The 6,986-nt window shown below is 44.8% G+C and overlaps 1 protein-coding gene across 1 annotated transcript in view; it reads left to right on the top strand.

Moving 5' to 3' along the window:
* ap1g1 (adaptor related protein complex 1 subunit gamma 1) overlaps positions 1–6,986 on the top strand; it is a 142,045-nt gene that overhangs the window by 86,893 nt on the left and 48,166 nt on the right. The gene's annotated exons all lie outside the window — the stretch shown is intronic.

Below are 6,986 nucleotides of genomic sequence, written 5' to 3'. Positions count from 1 at the left end.
CCCATCCCACACTTTGTAGTTCACTTACTGATGGTAGTAGAGACTTGTTTCCCCTTTTTATTTTAAGTGAATGAAAAGTTTTGGTCATCTTCAAACTGACCAATGGAATTAGTTTATCTGCACTTGTAAGCATTTTGTGTGTGTTGCATAGTTAATTGAATTTGGGTAGTATCAGTGAAATTTCCCAGATTATTCCTTTCCATGAATTTGAGTTGTATGATATTTTAACATGAAAAATGTATTCTGTGTTAAAGCTACTGCCATTTTTGTAGTCTTAATTGTGCAGGCTGGGTTCCCTTAAGTCATTTGCATTACTTTATGGGTATGTAAAGTTTAAAACTTTCCCCAAGTGAAACCAAAGGATATGTCATATTGACCCTGTTGCCTTTCATTCTTGCGCCAATGCATTCAAGTCTAACTTTGGTTTCACCTCTGCACCATGATTCAATCAGCATGACTCATTTCATATAGGAAATTGAGCCGATCCGTTCAGATTACTATGATACTCCTTATAACCTAAGTGTTAGTTCAAATGTGCTGATGGCCATGCGGTCATATCTGATACACTCATTGTGACAATGTTGGTTTGATTGATTGTTTTTTCTTTCCCCTCTGAAGAATGTTTTGAAGGAGATGGTGGTTTTGAAACAGACACTAAAGCTGTCGGAAAAGCTTTTTGTTGTACGCGTTCTATCCCTTAAGTCTTTATTTTTTATGACTATGGTCAGGAAATGTTGCTGGCGAATCGCTTCAATGATGTCGTTTTGTTCGGTTTGTGCTTCCTAACACTATTGTCTGCTGAGAGCTTGTGTTGGGATATCCACCTGAAAACAAACTATATGCTGTCTTTTCATCTCAAGCCTCCAGCATTCTACTTTTTTTGTTTATTGTTCAAATAAAAGATTGTGGAAAAAAGCAGTTTGCTAATGAAGTGTAGTCAAGAGGACTGCTTAGCTTTTCTTATATTCCAACATCTGCCGTCTCTACACCTTGGACTGCCCTACAGAACAATGTGAACAGTGAACCAAAACAAAAACATGAAATAAAGGAGAAACTGATCCTCACAGTCTATATTTGCATGTAGTGTGGCCTTTCTAGAAATAACTGCAGTTCCATCCACATTCCTCATATAGCTTTCACTTGTCCTGCAGTGTGTTACATCCAGTATGTGGGGTATTTCTAGTATGCTGTAGCTGTCAACCCTCCTGGTTGTGGCCTAGCTGGCTGCCTCCGTGTCCTGACTGCTGTGTACGGGGGCCAGGCGGTGAGCCTGCCTCTGTTTGGTTTATAGAGGCAGGCCCATCATTTCAGAATCTGCCAGGGAAGGATTTTCCCCCTGCTGTTTGGCTTTCTCGCCATAGTTTGGCCTTGTGCTGAGATGCGCGGCGCGGTTTTGCTCTCAGACGTGAACATGTAATTAAGCGCGGTATTTTCCTTGTTAATGTCACGGCGCAGCAAAAGATCACCTCTTTATAGGCCCGTGGCCTAGGGGGAAAATTACAGCACTGGGCACCCACTGATGGACCACCTATACTCAGAAAAGTGTCTCTTTCAGCCACGCTGAGAAAATGATACACTGTAAGGCTGCTTGTTTCTTACCTCTTCCCCATTTAAGACTTGAGTGCATGTTTATAGCCAGAACAGATTTCAAAATAAACCAGTCATTCCCAATGAGCATGTTAGAGTGGGGACTGGCCTTGATTCACACTGAGGGGCGGCATGCTCTTAGAAATGCTCTGTACGGAACCTGTAGGAGTTAAAAAAGTGATTATAAAGTGCTTATGAGATGCGGTAGCGTGGTTATTTCATTACTACTGTGTACCTGCTACTTTCTCCACACTAAGCCCCACATCATGAGCCCTTGCTGTTGTGAAGATCAGAGGTTTGAAGCATCAGTGATCAGAGGGATGATTGTCTGGCGAAGGATGGCTGAATCACCCCAAATCCCCGGAACATTCTGAGAACATGACGTTCAGAACTACATGAGGACGAGAGCTGACTCCCCCTTGCCTCGCAGGACAGACGGATGGAGACATGCAGTGGAGCATAGAAACCGCCTATTCCACCTAGAAACCACCAATTCCACCTTTACACAACTTTGTTTGGCTACCTACAGTACAACCCAGGGGAGGCTGGTGGAGGTAGAAATCGGAGGATGGGCTCATTGTAATGCATGGAATTGTATGATGCCATACCTCATTATCCCGTCCTCTTGATTTCTACCTCCACCAGCCGCCACAGGTACAACCTCATCAACATAATCTCCTCTCCAGACTTGTCCCCTAACCACCCTGTTCCTTATTCTCAGAATCATTTGTCCTGGCTCAAGAAAACTCAACGCAACATGAGCCTTGCATATCCTGTCTGTAGTAACCGGTTTTAGTCAGCAGCAAGGTCAGTCGAACAAGGGAGGGGGGGGGATGCAGAACATAGTTCTAAAACTCCCTTAGAACAACACTTTACTGTGGTTTTAGGCGACACGTTTCAGTAATTTGCGTTTGAATGGCTCAGAGCAGTTACAGTTACTCCCACCCCCTCTGCTGTTGGCTGACTACCATCCTGGCTCAACAGTCAAACAAACGGCAGCAGGCCTTCAGGCTGGAATCCTAAGCATGCACTCCCTCCTCCATGCCCGTCTACCGTCAATGGTCCCTGGGTCCTCCGGCTACGTAGACCTCTCCCTCCCTCGGCTTTACCGTGGCTGAGGCCCAAGACACTCTCTCCCTTCAGCCCTCCATCCATCCTCCCATCCACTTGTACACAGTCTGGGGTTTCTCTGTTCTCTGGTTCAGTGTTTCACCCCCCCCCCCCCCCCATCTGTAGTATGGGTCTCTGTTTCCTGCTGTATTTGGAACCTTTTCCAAGTCCTCTGTTTGGGTAACTCTCACCCACCCTGTCTCATTCAGTTAGGACTCACTCTGTCGTGAGCCCCCATATTTCCCGTTCCCTCCCCCCTCCGGCTCTCCTCCCTCCCCCTCTAGCTCTCCTCCCTCCCTCCTGCCCTGGCCATCTCATTACTTCCTGTTGAGGGGTTCCACATTGTACCCCTCAGTTGCTAGGGGCAACAAACACGGTGGTGACCAGGGCTCTCAGGATCTCCCCAGCCCCTCTCCAAATAAACCCCGGTGCAGGGGAGTGGGGGTTCTGAAATAGTGCTGAGCTCAGTGTGACCACCCTCCACCCCGCTGCTCACTGGAGCGTGGCATCTGGACAAGGGCTCCACTCAGTCAAGGTCATGGTTGGTGTCCTGTGACCAGAGCTTTAGGAAATGCAGAAGATCTCCCCCACAGCCCGACGGTGGACGATTACATAATGAAAGGCACCGCCGGGACTGAAAGCGGGGAGGATGTTAGTATTATGTAATCTTTCTCACCCTGTTTTGTTTTAACCCAGATTTAGATCTAAGGGTTGATAGTAATCCCTCTAAATCAAATCATCAGGGACTCAATTATATCTACATGTTTGATGCTGATTGGAAAATGATCCCTTTCTCCCTCTCTCCTTCTCCCTATACAGGTCTCAGGTAACAGCACCCTCTTGTGGACACCGGATAAACTACCATCAAGCTGAGAGATTACTCTAACTGGTTGTAACTTTTCCCACTTTTTATCCCACCATTCATGACAGAAAGAACCCTGCAACAGTGATTGTAAAAGGTTGTTTTGTCTTCCACAACACGACACGTTATATTCTCCCTATTCTTATTCCTAACAGTATTTTCCTGCAGCATTTTCTATATTTACCAAGCTTTGGACCTCTGCCTGAGAGCGAGAGCGAGAGAGTGAGTAAGTGAAAGAAAAAATGGGTTTTCTCATCTTCCGTCCATTAGTTCTCTGTTGACACACGGGCTGTGGGGCCTGGGCACCTGGGCACAGGGCCGGAGTGTTTAAACTGCTGAGTCTCATTGAGGGTTTCTCGGGTGATTGGAGGAAAAAAGAAGAATCCTTTAGGCGGTCACACACACACACACACACACACACACACACACACACACACACAGGCCTTTTTAAACTCCCACATTCTTAGAGTCTTGAAGGCCAACAGAGGGGTTTCACACTGAACAAGGTAAATCACAGGATTAAGCGATCCCCCTTTCCTCACTGCCGACCAGTAATGTTACTGTGGTCACCGTAAAGTTGTTATGCTTGGCGTCATCTAAGCTCTGAAGCTCATTTTTTAATGATTGAGGGGTAACGTAAATATATGTGCTGGGTTCTTAGCGAGAGGGTGGTAGAGGATGTAGATATTTCCAGCTTTGAAGCACCCCACACATCACCCAGGGCCAGATATTGGAGGCTGAATATCAAGGCTTCCCTCAGAAGGGCACAGTGAGGGGGAGAGGGGGGGGGGGGGGAGGGGTACGTATGATGCATACATTTTAGGGAGTTCCTTTAGGACTGGGTTTGGAATTATTTTGTGTTCCTCTGAGAAGAAACCATCAAGAGGAAATGAAACCGGGTCCATCCCCAGACAGTACATTACTCCACATACATCAAACATAGAACACCTGAAATCCACAAGACTTATTTAGGCAAGCATCCCAAAACTGTAGCACATTCAGGGATAACGATTGGGTTGGAGATGTGTTAATGTGATGAGCATACTCTAAGACTCTCATTCATGTGCGTGCAAGGACGGACAAGCTCAGACACCCATAAAAGCAACCGCAAAGTCTTGTGATGTCTCCTACTGGTACACCTGTACACTATAAAACAACATGGTGTTGCAGGTGCAAGCCTTTTGGATCGACCGTTTCTCAATCATTGAGGCCATTTGTAAATTGTGGTTGAGGTGTTAAGAAACAACCAGAGCCTTTTTTTTTTCTGTCAGCGGGCCTGTGTGGTCTGTGTTGTAAACTTTCATCTCCTCATTCATGCTTAGATGGACCTATACACTCAAACATTCCTGTTCAGATCCCCTTTGAGAAAATAGGTTTCCTAGTAAAAATGCACATAACATAAATGTTTCAGAGAAATATCAAGCTTTATGAAGGAATGAAGCGTAGAAATGTCAGTTATTTAGGTCAACCTGCAGCTGGCTTTCTGTTAGAGTGAGTAAATAAATAAAAGGACATGACAGCGACAACATGATGAACCATCTTTTCAGCACATGAATCTCGCGCGTTCTCTATGTTACCGTGCCAACTCTAATCCATGTCTGGCAGGTCAACCCCCCTCCGTCTTCCCTGTGCCAAGTGTCATAACTTGTTATGGAGTGTGTTTTAGATGTACAATATTTGTTATTGGCCTTTCATGTGATGGTTGACTCAAATGAGGCCCAGCTGACTTTGTCATGTCTGTCTTTCACAAACAAACCCAACATGGCTCCCTCTGTGGTCCCCTGTGGTTGTGTGTTGACATTGCAGTCTGATCATGACCGACTGCTTCGCCTTTACTTTCTCAAGACTGTGTCAATACAGGGGGTGGGCTATGCTGCTTGTGTCATGTAGTGTGCTATCACATGCAGTCTTCAGTTGTACACATGGAGTGCAGAGTCGTAGTGTGTTCCATTCTGTTCACAGTCATTCAGTGTATGTTTGCACAGGCAATGTGTCTGGCAGCGTCTCGGTGCAGGAGATAGTATGCCAACGCTGTGTGTGTGTGTGTGTGTGTGTGTGTGTGTGTGTGTGTGTGTGTGTATATGTGTGTATGTGTGTGTGTGTTTCTGTAAAATTCCATCTTGGATTCCCACTCTGATGGAAGTTGTCCATACCTGGGGGTATAAACACCAGTGTGAATTCCCCATAGATTGTGTCATCCCCAGACACAATACTGAACTGGACCAACTCTAATCCATGTCTGGCGGGTCAACTCCCCTCCGCCCGCCCCCCCCAGAGAAAGATAGACTGTGAGCAAGAGATAGATAGATAGATAGAAAGAGAATAGAAAGAGAGAATAAAATAAATAGTGCTCTGACAAATTGGCGACTTGGTGCAGATGTGGCTGAGCTGTTTGCTCATGCAGGCTTGGACAGACAAGAGAGAAGAGGGCTGTGGAGAGCTCCCTATTCTTTGTCTCTGTTTGATTTACAACAGTTCTGTGGTTCTTTGGGAACTGGTCAAAACTGCCCCTCCACTCTATAGAGAGGGGATATCTCTTAGATTTGGGGTGGTATACCTTGAATGGCATCATAGGAATGCATACAAATTCAAAAGCAGTTTGAGCTGCAACAAGTGTAATGTGTTGAACCTAATAATTAAGTATTCCCACTGAGATTATCATAATGATTATCAAAATAAAGTTGAAATGACGATGATAACCGTGACTGGGTATATTTTGATTATTTATTTCGGATGTTTATCTGAGTTTAAGTATGATGCATTATTATCGGCAATCATCACAATCATGTTATGACTGTGAAGACATTATTATTATTAACATGGTCATGATAAATTGTTGCGTATTTGTAGTTGTAAAAGAACAGTAACGAATGATTCAGAGACGATACGACTACGCAGTTGAATGACTGTGGTTGGTAGTGATTTACATACTTTGCGTTTTCCTTTCGACATCACTCGTCAGAGCTCAGGATGCTTGCCAAGAACATAGCCTTCTTGAGGAGGGGAGGCCAATGGGGGAGTGAGAAGGATGAGTTCAGATTCTTCCTCCTCTCTCCTTCACTGGGGTCTCCTTCTCTATATAAGGCACTGGAGCCGCTGAGAAGTCAGTCACAAGTCAGAAAGTTACTGCCGCCAAGGACCACTGCCAACAAGCACAGCAGCTCAGCACCAACTTCTCACCAAGGAAAGTAACGAGCACAAAGAAATCGCTTGATATTTTCCGAATATCACAGAAGCTATTGGATAATTGCCGGATAAGCCAGTGATTGTGGTAAAATATATATATATATATATGTTTTTTCATTTTCATTACATTTCGCATGAATAATTCTATGATGTTATGCTAACCTATTCAGCAATGATAGTTATCAAATGAGCTGATTGTTTAAATGTGCATCATTTTGAAGCCTGAGAACATTTTACTTGA

This window comes from Argentina silus (genome assembly GCF_951799395.1).
Source record: "Argentina silus genome assembly, chromosome: 19".
Taxonomy (NCBI): domain Eukaryota; kingdom Metazoa; phylum Chordata; class Actinopteri; order Argentiniformes; family Argentinidae; genus Argentina; species Argentina silus.
The sequence above is the reverse complement of the archived record's forward strand: the minus strand, read 5'-3'. Positions and strand labels throughout refer to the sequence as shown.